Source organism: Chiloscyllium plagiosum, unplaced genomic scaffold, assembly GCF_037043375.1.
Source record: "Chiloscyllium plagiosum isolate Xiang-an unplaced genomic scaffold, Cpla_swu_hap1 HiC_scaffold_39, whole genome shotgun sequence".
Taxonomy (NCBI): Eukaryota; Metazoa; Chordata; class Chondrichthyes; order Orectolobiformes; family Hemiscylliidae; genus Chiloscyllium; species Chiloscyllium plagiosum.
This window is the reverse complement of record NW_028270177.1, coordinates 19,560,535-19,574,447: the sequence shown is the minus strand read 5'-3', so window position 1 is coordinate 19,574,447 and position 13,913 is coordinate 19,560,535. Positions and strand designations below refer to the sequence as shown.

The following is a 13,913-nucleotide window of genomic DNA, read 5'->3' as shown; positions in this document are numbered from 1 at the left end:
GGGATGCTGGCAGGTCGGACTCAATTGGGTTGGGATATCTGGTCGGCATGGACGAGTTGGACCGAAGGGTCTGTTTCCATGCTGTACATCTCTATGACCTGAGGGATAGCTTTTTCACACAGGGAATGATCGTTGTATGGAACAGAGGTGGGTACAATTACATTTAAATGAATAGGAAGGGTTTAGAGGTTAAATGCTTACAAATGGGACGAATGAGTTGGATCAAAGGGCCAGTTTCTATGCTACATGACACGATAAAACTACTTTTTTGAAGATAAAGATCTAGTGACTTTTCTCTGATTTCATAACAATTAACAGCATTATCTCCTAAACGTTTTCTCATCGTTACCCCATTTTCAGAGTTAAAAATTGTTGTGACCTTTGTGAGATTGGGATATGGAAGGGCCAGTGAGTTTTCAGACCTTTTAGAGTGGGATCACAGCTGTTGGACTCGAGTTCCATGGCGGCAGTTGCTGGCTCAGAACTCACGACCTCCAGAATTAGTTTGCGATCCCATCTGGGGCTCGCCCTCCACGTGGGGAAGGTATCCATTAGAATTAACTAAGAAGAATAATTTAAATGAGTTTATATTGTGCATTGTCCGGATTTTGTACTAGGAATTGCTTCAAAACCACATTTATAATAACCCCTGTTCATGAATGTAGAGACGTTTTAAGCTTTGTTTCAATTTACATGTCTAGTTTATGTGTACTTTAATATTTACAGTGGCTTAGTCCAAAATTGCCATTGTGGTAAGCTATTGTTGGACTCAACTTTTAATTTACTTGCCTGCACCTGAAAACAAGGAATCACTATTGCTGAACAGGAAACTATAGTAGAGTTTGACACTGGGGTTTTTCTATTGCTGCCAGCCAATCAGCTTGCACGGCTGTTGCTATGCTTGCTGTAAGTCTGCCTCATTGTTGAAACAGTACGTTGCAGAGTGATAGGCTGGAGCTAATATGCACCACAGCAGAACATGTTGTTTTGACCATTGCAGACATCTGGTGCACTCAGATACTGACAGTACAGCCCAGCATTAGCCAGAGGCAACTTCCTTTACTCAAGGAGTCAAACATTCTTTGTTCAAAAACGAAAATTATGGCTGCATAGAAAAGGTGTGTACTCTGAAGAGTGTTTTTGTGCATTGTATTTTCATTGCTTTTTTTTTAGTTCCCGCCCCCCCGTAAAATGTTTTAGTGAGTTGAACACAAAAAGTATACACAGAAATGATGAGGTTTCTCTAACTTTGTTCTTTTATGTGATTTGAGTTCAGTAGATTTATTACGTATGACTCACATTACCATAAATTATTCATGAATAGGAAGGGTTCAAGTTGTTTTCGTTACGTTTTATTTGCGATTTGTAGACCAGCTTTCTTTGATTTCTGCCTGCTAGGATACCTTACGGAGCTCTTCCTCTGAGACTTAGCAAAGCATTACCAATTCTTTGTCACTATTTGTCTGCTTTAGGTGAGGTAGTTTGTAATCTGTGCAAGAAAAAAAGATTAGAACCTTTGCAGACGCACCATCTCGGCAGCTTTCTGCATTTACATGGATTCCGTTCTCAGCTGTGTACTTGATTATATTTTGTTCCGTTTTGTCTTTGAAACAACACTACATAAAGGGAACAGACTCAACCAGTACCTTTTTTTATGATTTGATTTACAAATTAGTACTTTGTAGGCTATTGTAGGATCTATTAATCTCTTCCGACATATCTCTCAACAGGATATTTTCATTTCAGCCACTTTTAAACTACAAGGATTATCAAAGTGAACTCGTCAGTTTTAGACTTCCATATTTTGTGGTTTTCTGATACTAGGATAATTTTTTTTGAACAGTTCAGCCCCTCAATGATTTAAGGTATATTTGACCAAAGCTACTGTATACTTTGACAGCAACAATGAGGTCAGTCCTTGTGACTGTTTTCCCCATGCTCATAGTGTGACACTATGGGGTTTTGTCACTGGCAGGGCATGTATTCTTCTATGCTCTCTTATTGTAAATGCAGTGCACATGTTTGGGTATTGTTTTCCTCATTCCTCTTTTCACTGAACCACTTTCAATCCACTTCCACACCTGGTCCTCAACAAAAAGACACCATATCCTCATCTGTGTATTTATTTTCTGTTACATTCACAACCACAACATGTGATCATTATGTTTTTCACTTTGCTCCTCTTCTGTCTCGAACAAAATGCCCCCTAAAGTTTTATTTTTGTAAAGCATGAGTTATAAGTGTAGGCTTTTAAATTTGTTGTGTGGCATGACACAAGTCTTAAAGGGACAGACCTTTGTAAGTTGCCAGAGTGGGTAGCTGAACAGTTTTAAGGAAACATTGAACCCCTTCCTACATCGACTCTTTTTTGAAGTGCTGAATATTTGGGTCCTGACTCAGGACCCAAATAAACTCAGTTGGTGAGTTTATCTCGAAGGAAAATCTTGTTATACTGGTTGTACTGGAGCTCCATTTTGAAGTATACAAGTCTGATCATAATGTCTTATTCTCAGCTTTACAGGTTGTTTCTTCTGGGAGAGGGTGGGTTTGAAATTTAATGCTGCTGGCTCTTCGTTGTTTTTTTTCCCCTCTCTTTTCTTCCCAGAGAGGATAATGGATAGAAGTGCTGAGTGCTGGAGCCAAGCTAGTTGAAGAGGGTTGCAGGGACGGTTTTGTATGGCAGGCCTCCTACCTGGAAGCAGTGACTTGAGACAGGAAAACTCTAGCCAACCTCCAGACACCTAAAGGCATCATGAATAGTATAGATACCTAGAGACAGCCTTCCAGGCAGAAGACCAACATAGAAGGGTGGGGTTGACTATCTCGGCAGGATTTCAGACCTCAACCAATTACTGGGCTTCAGCTCCTCCAGTAAGTCATGCTGTGGAAGTATTCCTCCTTCATGTTGGTAACTCTGTTTACTTTTGACATGAGAGAAAACACCTCAAAATGGAGACAGGGCTGTCTTTCATTTACTACTTCAGTAATAGAGAGCCTCCTATTGGTGAGCCTGCATTATGATCACAAATTAGCCAAATCACAGGAAATGTGTGTCCCTTGGTGCAGGCTTCTGACCTCTATTTGACCCTGATAACAAGCCCTGAAGTTTGTGGGAAAAATCTTTGTGGTTGTGATCTCTCCCTTTTGGAACTAACTTCTATCTGAGGTATTCCCTATTACCTCTGTGTCTTCAATTTACATTTCTCCTTTCGTCTGTGCTATGTGCCATAGCAGAAGGCTGCACCTGTACTATACACTATACACCCTTCTTCAGTGATCCTTCCCATTCACTTTTCCGTGCCACAATAATATGTTATCTCTGCAAAATTGAAAGGCATAATACTGATAGAATGATCCTGAAGTGGACTGTCAATTGGTTTAAGCTGAAAATGGTTGCTGGAAAAGCGCAGCAGGTCAGGCAGCATCAAGGGAACAGGAAAATCGACGTTTCGGGCATAAGCCCTTCTTCAGGAATGAGGATTGTTAATTGGTTTAAGCCAAAAAACACAGTTTTTGTCTGGATCAAGGAAAAATATAATTAAACAACTGTCTCATAAATTATTACTCTGCGCAAAGATCAGACCAATCAAATTCAGAAAGACTTGAGTAGAATCATAGAATTTTACAATACAGAAGGAGGCCATTCAATTCATCAAGTCTGCACCAGCTCCAGAAAGAGCTGCCCAGCCCTTTCTCTGTAGCCCTCAATTCATCACTCAAATATATATCTTGCTCTCTATAAAACTTCCTATGGAATCTGCCCTTACCACTCTCCCAGGTAGCACAGTCTAATAACCCTCTGAGTGGAGGTTTCTTCTCATCTCACTCCTTGCTCTCTTGCTAATAATCTTGAAATTGTGAGTTAGTGAACTACCATGGTGGAAACATAATATCCTTCTTTACCCTGTCAAAATTGTTCATAATTTTGAACACCTCAATAAGGTCACCTCTTAATCTTCTCTGTTCCAAGGAAAATAAGTCCAGTTTCTCTAACATTTCCTTGCATCAAAAATCCCTCATTCCTGTATCATTCTAGTAAATCTCCTTTGCACTGTCTCCAGGGTATCTTTAAATAAGGTACCCAGAACTGAACACAATGCCCCAAATATGATCTGACTAATGATTTGAGGAGGTGTAATACCACTTCCTTGATTTTGTACCCCTGTGTCTCTATTTATAAACCCAAGTAACCTGTAAGCCTTAATAACGTTACAAGTGCCTGACCACCTTCAGAGAACTATGCATGTGAACCTGTCTGCTCCTCTGTCATAACATTGATCCTGTACTGTCTCTCTGTGTTTCCTCATATTTCTCTGCATTGAAATTAATCTGCCAGGCATCTGTCTTTTTGTCCAACTTGTCAATGTTGCTCAGCATCATCCTCATAATTCACTATTCTCCCTAATTTAGTACCACACAAACATATAGATCTTTTTTTCCTCAACACTCAACGTCCAAATCATTCATAAATAAGAAAAAGCAAGGGTTCCAACACTGGTCCCTGGGGAACAGCACTTTCAACTTGTCTCCAATCTTGGAAGTGCCCATCTACATCTGTTCCTTATCTTTTTAGCCAATATCTAATCCATGACACTAATTACCCATCAATCCTAAATATTTTTATTTTGCCACCCAATCTGCCATGTAGCATCATACAAATGCTTTATGAAAGTCCAAATATATAACATCCAGAACACTACACTCATCCAATGTGTATCACCTTGTCCAAGAAACCAAATTTGTCAGACATTACATGGCCTTGACAAAGCCATGTTGAGTCAAAGTGTGGTGATGGAAAAATACAGCAGGACAAGCAGCGTCCATGGAGCAGAGGAGTCGATGTTACAGGCATAAGCCCTTCGTCAGGAATGTGGGGGGGCCCCCAAGGGGACTGAGAGATAAATATCAGGAGGGGTGGGACTAGGGGGGATTGTAGTTTAGAATGTGATAGGTAGATGAAGGTTGGGGCTGATGATGATAGGTCGAAGCGGTGGGTGGAGCGGATAGGTGGGAAGGAAGATGGACGGGTAGGACACTTCAAAAATCACAATTTCTCCTCCTACATGGTCAACAATGCCCTCGAGTGCATCTTCTGCACTTCCCACACCTCCATTCGTGAACACCACCCCTCCAACCGCAAAAACAGTAGAATCCACCAGTCCCCACCTTCCACCCCACCAATCTCCGAAAACAATGCATCGTCCTCTGCCATTTCAGTGACCTACAGTCAGATCCCACCACCAGAGATATATTTCCCTCCCCACCCCTATCAGCATACCACAGAGACCATTCCGTCTGCGAGAGGTGTAAAACCTTCGCCCACACCTCCCATCTCACTTCTATCGAGGGCCCCAAAGGATCCTTCTACATCCAGCAGAGATTTTCCTGCACTTCCAAACACTTCATCTACTGTGTCCGTTGCTCTCGATGTGCTCTCCTCTACATTTGGAGAGACAGAACGCCGACTTGTAGAACATTTCAGAGAACATCTCCAGGACACACACACCAAACAACCCCACTGTCCTGTGGCCGAACACTTCAACTCCCCCTCCCACTCCACCAAGTCCTACATCACCTCCACTGCCAAATCCTAGCCACCCAACACCTGGAGGAAGAAAGCCTCATCTTCCACCTTGGTACCTTGCAACCACATGGCATCAATGTTGATTTCACCAGTTTCCTCATCGCCCCACCCTGTTTCCAGATCCAACGCTCCAACTTGGCACTGCCCTCTTGAACTGTCCTGCTGGTCCATCTTCCTTCCCACCTATCCACTCCACCCTCTGCTCTGACCTATTGCCATCACTCCCCCACATTCATCTACCTATCGTATTTCAAGGTTCCCCTGCCCCACCCCCAACCAACCCCATGCCCCCCCTCCTATTTATCTCTCATCCCCTCCCCACCACCACCACATTCCTGATGAGGGTTCTGCCCAAAACATCGACTCTTCTGCTCCTTGGGCGCTGCCTGACCTGCTGTGCTTTTTGAGCACCACACCTTTTACTCTGTTCTCCAGCAACTGCAGTCTTCACTTTCTCAAAGCCTCCATCAGTTTTCCCACTGTTGAGTCAGTTTGACAGGTCTGTAGTTTCCTGCTTTATTCTTTGCCCCTTGCTTAAACAACGGTTTCACGTTTGCAGTCATAGAGATGTACAGCACGGAAACAGACCCTTCGGTCCAACCCGTCCATGCCGACCAGACATCCCAACCCAATCTAGTCCCACCTGTCAGCACCTGGCCCATATCCCTCCAAACCCTTCCTATTCATATACCCATCCAGATGCCTTTGAAATGTTGCAATTATACTAGCCTCCACCACTTCCTCTGGAGCTCATACCATACATGTACCACCCTCTGCGTGAAAAAGTTACCCCTTGGGTGTCTTTTATATCTTTCCCCTCTCACCCTAAACCTATGCCCTCTAGTTCTGGACTCCCCCCACCCCAGGGAAAATACTTTGTCTATTTACTCTATTCATGCCCCTCATGATTTTATAAGCCTCTATAAGGTCACCCCTCAGCCTCCAACATTCTAAGGAAAATATCCCTTGCCTATTCAACCTCTCCCGATAGCTCAAATCCTCCAACCCTGGCAACATGCTTGTAAATCTTTTTGAACCCTTTCAAGTTTCATAACATCTTTCTGATAGGAAGGAGACCAGATTTGCAAGCAATATTCCAATAGTGGCCTAACCAATGTCCTGTACAGCTGCAACATGACCTCCCAACTCCTCCGGGACCAGTTCTGTGTTCAGAGAGACTGAGAAAATTTCAAATAATGGCTTTGGAATTTGCTCCCTTACCCGTCTCAGAAAGCTAGGATGTATCCCATCCGGATATGTGACTTCACTACCTTGAAGATTGCCAGCCTTTTTAGCACCTCTTCATCTATCACTGTACTGCTCAGTTGCTACACACTAATTTTTCAACTACGCTATTATCACTATTTTCTAATTTGGTAAAGGCAGAAGCAAAGTACTCATTTAGTACCTCTGTTCTTTTCCAATTTAATATTGAACCTTATCATATTATGATTGCTATTTCTCAAATGCTTGTTTTGGGTTCTCCACTTGGCCTACCCCATTTCCTATGACCAGATCCAGCACATCTTCCTGCCTGGTAGGACTGCAAATGTACTGTTTCAGAAAATTCTCCTGCACACATTGCAAGAATTTCTCCTTCTGTGCCGCACACTGTACCTCTTTCTCAGTCTACCCTGCAGTGATTGAAATCATCACTGATCACAACTCTACTTGTCTTGCTGAGTTCCATCTACTTCTTCTACTTAGAGTCATAGAGATGTACAACATAGAAACAGACTCTTCGGTCCGACCCGTCCATGCCGACCAGATATCCCAACCCAATCTAGTCTCACCTGCCAGCAACCGGCCCATATCCCTCCAAACCCTTCCTATTCATATACCCATCCAAATGCCTCTTAAATGTTGCAATTGTACCAGCCTCCACCACTTCCTCTGACAGGTCATTCCTCCTTCCCACTATTTGGAAGCCTGTAATAATTACCCACCAAGGTCACTGCTCTCTTGCTGTTTCTTACCTTCAATCACATAGATTCTAATTTAGGAACTGCATTTCGTTCAAGGGCAATGATGCTGTCTCCAGTGAAGTCTGCTACATCTCCCTTTTTACCGACTGTACCAATACAAAAAGTGTTATAATCTGAGGTGCTAGTCCTTTTTTGACCTGAGCCAAATTTCTGTCAATGCTTCCAGTTCCCCATTTTTTAAATATAATATATTTATTGAGGAAAAAATAGATTTTTTAATTTTACAAGTAAAAAACACAATGCGATTCAAAACAGTACAAAAAACCTCAAATAATGAAATAAAACCAACCCACCCTCATGTACAAGTGTATAAACATAATAGGAAAATATAGAATTTAAAAAAAACCTCAACTCGCTATTTAACTAAATAAATAAATAACCAACAACAAACAAATAAATAGTAATAACTCAGCCCAGTCAAACAAAATGCTCATACATTCACAGTTCCTCCTCCCTGGATATTTATCTTGCGAAACACAATCGTTACAGCTATATAAAAGCCCTTGTTAGTTTGGCAAATAAATCTGTGTCAAGTTATTCCAAAAAGGGCTGCCATGTCTTGTAAAAATTCTCAGTTTTGTGGTGTACCATGTTTGTGAGAAAATCCAGGGGAATATAGTCCATAACAATCTTCCGCCAACCCGACAGGCCTGGGGGTTTTTCGGATACCCAACCTAGCAAGATATTCTTTCTTGCACAGAATGTGAGAATATTGAAAAGTTTTTTTCTTATGCGCATCTGCAGGAAATACAGTGGGCAGGCCCAAAAGGAGAGCGATAGGGTCCTTCTCCACCCTTACACACAAAATCCTCTCCATTGCACCCGCCACAGCACTCCAATATGTTTGAAGCCTATCGCAAGACCAAAGATAATGGGTAAGAGTGCCCGTGCAGACCTTGCACTTGGGATATGCTGAAGATATCCCTGGTTTAAATTTTGACAAACAGTCCGGAGCCAAGTGGACCCTGTGGAGAGTCTTCAACTGTAAAGCATGGGTCCTCTTGCAAATTGATATCTTCCTTGCATTCTCCCAAATATCCTCCCATGCCTCTGAAGAAACTTCAACACCCAGCTCTCTTTCCCACATCTTGCATAGTTGATCAGACTCATCTGAGGGGGCACACCCCAACTGATGATATAAAGTACTAGCTGAGAGTGTACTCTTAGCCCTTATCTCCCTCTCTCTATGTCAGATTTGCAGGGATCAGTCAAAAGTGTGGTCTTTTTTTGAATAAAATCCTTAACTTGAAAAAAAACAAATGAGGTCACTATTAGTTAACTCATCCTTCCGTACTAACTGATTGGAGGATATCATTACGTCTCCCTCAAATAAATTGCCCATGCAAGACACACCCCTAGCTGCCCAACGTTTAAATCCTGAATCTATTTTACCCGGCTTAAAAACCCAGCATACCCACTAAAGATGTAAACAAAGATGTTTTGCCAATATTGCCTTCCCTCTGCTGAAATGCTTTAATAGTATTGATGACTATTGGGTTGTGGCAATATTCCCTAACTGTCCTCATCTCGTCTAAAAACAGCAAACTGATAAGGGGGCACCTTGCCTGGGAGGCTTCGATATCTATGAGGAGAAAGTGAGGTCTGCAGATGCTGGAGATCAGAGCTGAAAATGTGTTGCTGGAAAAGCGCAGCAGGTCAGGCAGCATCCAGGGAACAGGAGAATCCTGAAGAAGGGCTTATGCCCGAAATGTCGATTCTCTTATTCCCTGGATGCTGCCTGACCTGCTGCGCTTTTCCAGCAACACATTTTCAGGCTTCGATATCTAGCCATATTGAAAGAAGATCCCCACAAACCCAATCACTCACGTAGGTCAAAATCAAGCTTAACTGGTCATTTTTAATGTCTGAAAGGTCTGTTCCCCCCAGTCTGTGAGGCAGCTGCAGTTTGGCTAATTTAATGAGGGGCCGCTTACGATGCCACATAAAGGAGCTGAACCAGCCGTTCAGCCTCCAGAGTGTTTGTTTATTGAAAATCAGGCGGAGCATCCGTATAGCGTAAAGCAAACAAGGAAGAATATTCATCTTAATAAGCACTATCCGACCAAGCCACGAGACTGGAAGTGCCTCCCATCTTTGAAGCTCTTGTTTAATTTTTCCAAATAAATGAGCTTTAAACAGCCAATCCAGAACTGGAGTAATGAACATGCCCAAATACACACAACCCCTCTCGTGACCACCTAAATGGGAATCTATAGTAGCCCTCAAGAGCTAGCTCCTTCGTAAGACCCCCATAGGCATAGCCTCTGATGTAGCAAAATTAATCTTATTCCCTGAAAAAGCACCAAACGCACGAATGCATTGTATCAGGCAAGGCACGAAACTGCTGGATTTCTCAAAAAAAAACGACATTGTCTGCATACAATGAGATCTTATGTGATTTTGACCCCACTTCTAGAGGTGATATATCAGGATCCCTACAATGGCCTCCGCCAATGGTTCAATCACCAACGTAAAAAGCAATGGTGAAAGGGGACAGCCTGCCAGCTGCCCCTAAAAATATTAAAATTGCTTGATCGTATGCCTCCCCAGTGTTTTTTAATGATACTCAATGCATTTACATAATACAATTTAACCTTACCCATATCTCTTTCTTGCCCATTCAAGGGTGAAAATATCTCTGTTCACTGTCAACACTTAAACCTTCCTTCACCTTTTCCCCATTCCCGTTCTTCTCTCTTTTTTTCCTCTCTGGTATTTCCAAAACTTGACTCATTAGTTAACCTGATGGAGGGCTCCTGCCCAAAACGTCGATTTTCCTGCTCCTTGGATGCTGCCTGGCCTGATGTGCATTTCCAGCACTACTCTAATCTTAACTCTCATCTCCAGCATTTGCAGTCCTCACTTTCTGTCCTTTCTCAAAAGCAATCCCTCCTGAAGTTATTTTCTTCATTGCAAACCTGTTTTTCTTTCTCGTTTCCAATTTCAAACCACTATGCAACCTCTGACACAACCACTTTCCCCCCAAATCATCAATCCATAGCTTATCGCCCCAAAGCTACCTTTAGATCACTACATGCAGACATCCTTTGATAACTTTCTAGTTTCAGACTCTTGGATGTCTTTCTATTTGTAATTCCCTTGGCAAGTTCCTAAACTGTCTTCACTTGTTTTTTTTTTAGGACTCTTCATTCCCACAATAAAAGTCATAAGAATTCATCTCTGACTCTGCTAATGAATTTTATCACTGAAGTCCTGTTAGCAAATGATTCATCATTTGTTCTTTTCCTTCTATTTCATCAACACACTCCTTCTCGTGTACTCAGTTTCCCTTGCTGTTAATATTTTGACAACTTCTGTGGTGTTGCTTTTGCTATCCCCACAAGGTCATGGTGCTTGTATTCTAGTATTGCTCTTGTCCCCTCCTTTTCATAATTCATATTCCAACTGTGACATTTAAACAGGCAATCACGTTTCATATATATACACAGTCATGGAGATGTATAGCATGGAACAGACCCTTTAACCTTCTTTTAATTCCAAGGTTTTGCTTGAATTTGCATTGTTTGCATGACATCAAGTCTTGTCAAAACTTTTTGACAGACAAAATTGAAACTGTCCTTTTTGATTTCTGTTGCCTTATAAGTGCTTGTGCCCTAAACTCCATTAATCCCCCAATCTCACTTCAAGCGAAAAATGGTGAAGAAGAAACATCTTTTGTTTTTTTTCATTTATTCTCTGTTTAAAAACCTTGTGTAACACTGTCAGTGTTGACTGCCCCCACCCCCACCCCCCATGCACCAGATGTTATCAATTTTTAATCAATATCTTTCTATCTCAAAGTTCAATATACTTTCTAAATTGACATCTATGTTTTCACAAACTACTGACAAGTCAGAATGTTCAGCTTTTGTCAAATGTTTACTTCCAAATAGCATCACCAGTCCCTTCCCTGCCCTCACACAATGATTGCTTTCAGCCCTGTGTGCTCTTTTCCTTTTTCATTTCCACTATTTGGAATTGCCTTACAGTTCTGCAAATCCTGCAGCAGTAAAATCTAGGATTTTTTTTCACCTATTTCACTGGCTTTTGAGACTTGGATGCAATGTAACCTTTAATATTTTTTTCCCATTATATCCAAGTGGGTGGAACGAGGGGGGGTCATTTAATTATACAAATTGGGCTAGTTTGAGCCTTGTGTTGGGGAGAAAATGGAGCCCTAAGTCTGAATATTTTCCTGTTTCCAACTCCTCCACTTCTGGCTCTAACTGAGGTGAGCCGGAACCTGAAGTATAATGAGGCTGTGAAGCTTGTTGCCATTCAGCTTTTGACTGTCAGAGTTTCTAGACTATTGACAAACTTGGCTGCTTCGTCAGTGCTACATCCTGGATTCTGGTGTCTGTCTGTTCATAGAATCCCTACAGTGAAGATTCTTCATCTCTTCCCCTTCCCTGCTATATAATGTTTGGTAAAGCTCTAATACCCTTGTCTGAAGTTATGAGTATTGTGTTACTGTTAAGTTTTGGCTGAGAAAACGGCAAAGTCAATTCCTGATAAGTTCTGAAAGTATTTCTTATTGCAAATGTTTGAAATTCAAAAACTTATTTTGCTGAATCTACAAGTGTGGGAAGAGAGCAAAGTGAGAACAAGGTCTCTGCATGTGCCCACTTTCCATCCCACTAGGCTATGCATTCAACAGGTTATCCTCAAAAACGTCCGCTAACTCCAATTAGACCCCACCACCCAGAACATCTTCCATTCCCCACCCCTCTCTGCCTTCCAGAAGGACCATTCCATTCGTCACTCCTTAGTTCATACCACTCTCCCCACCAATGCCCCCAGTAGCTTCCCCTGCAAATGTAATCCTTCGCTCTCACATCCAGATATGCATCCACCACACCACCTCCATTCCCTTATCCTCACTTTCCACTCCATTCATCTCTGCATCCAATGTATCATCCTCGAACACCTTCGGCCACTCCAATTAGACCCCACCATCCAGAACATCTTTCCCTCCCCACCTCTTCCTGACTGTTCCTTTCATCACTCCTTGGCTTGCGCCACTGTCCCCACCAGCCCCCACAACTACCTTCCCCTGCGACCATAAAAGATACAAAACCTGCCAGCACGTCACCTCCCTTATCTCCATCCAGGGCCCCAAATAGTCCTTCAAAGTGAGAGAGGTTCACCTGCCTCTCCTCCAATCTAGTTTACTGCATCTGGTGCTCTCAATGTGGTCTTCTCTACATCGGGGAAACCAAATGTACAGTTAGGGAACATTTAGCCGAGCATCTCAGCTGGGCCCATAGGGCCAGCCTGACCTGGTCACCGCTCGTTTCAATTCCCTTCCCACTCCCTCTCCAACATGTTCATCCTCAACCTTCTCATTGCCACAGTAAACCAGACTGCAAATTGGAGGAATTGGTGGGTGGCACGGTGGCACAGCAGTTAGCACTGCTGCCTCACAGCGCCAGAGACCCGGGTTCAATTCCCACCTCAGGCGATTGACCTGTGTGGAGTTTGCACATTCTCCCCGTGTCTGCGTGGGTTTCCTCCGGGTGCTCCAGTTTCCTCCTACAGTCCAAAAATGTGTAGATCAGGTGAATTGGCCATGCTAAATTGCCCCTAATGTTAGGTGAAGGGGTAAATGTAGGGGAATGGGTCTGGGCGGGTTGCACTTCGGCGGGTCAGCGTGAATTTTTTGGGCCGAAGGGCCTGTTTCCACACTGTAAGTAATCTAGTCTAAACACCTTATCTTCCGCCTGAGCAGCCTACAGAACTCAACATTGAGTTCTTCAATTTCAAATAACATTTCCACTCATCCTCTGAATCCCTTTCAACCCTGCGTCCTCCCTTCTAAACCACCTACTCACCCTTCCTTCCAGCTATCAACCGGATTCATCCCTCCCATCCACCAACAGGTCATAACTTTGTTCACCTATCACTACCTCACCATTCCAACCCCCTCTCCACCCAAACCCCTCACCCCCACCACCTCTCTTTATCTGCAGCCACTCCTACTCCCACCTCCATTCCTGTAGAAGGGTTATATCCAAAATGTCGACTTCTCCACCTCCTTATACTGTCTGGCTTGCAGTGTTCTTCCGATCTCCTGCCTGTTCCCTGATTAGTGCCATAGGATTCTGTAAAGCTGTCTGAGAGGCAGTTGGGGTCCCCAGCAGTGCCCCTCTCCTCAATACTGGTTTAGTTATATAATCAAACATTTGGTGGAACTTAAAACCATGATCTTCTGGCAGATGTAAGAACTAAGGCTTTCAACTAGTTCAGACCATGCAACTGCAACAGTTCTAATACATCATGAATTGCTTATGAGGTGTATAACTGGTTTGTTTGGAACAATTTAAACAACTTTGCATTTTCTACTT

The 13,913-nt window shown here is 42.8% G+C and overlaps 1 protein-coding gene across 6 annotated transcripts in view; it reads left to right on the top strand.

Moving 5' to 3' along the window:
- The window catches only part of atosa (atos homolog A), a 100,538-nt gene that overhangs the window by 29,133 nt on the left and 57,492 nt on the right, over positions 1-13,913 (top strand). Inside the window, exon 1 of one of the 6 annotated variants that reach the window (XM_043677395.2) lies at positions 974-1,118. The exons of the other annotated variants lie outside the window; for them this stretch is intronic. The gene's annotated coding sequence lies outside the window, so the exon portion shown is untranslated. Of the gene's footprint in view, positions 1-973; positions 1,119-13,913 lie in introns of those variants that run through there. 6 annotated transcript variants of the gene reach the window in all.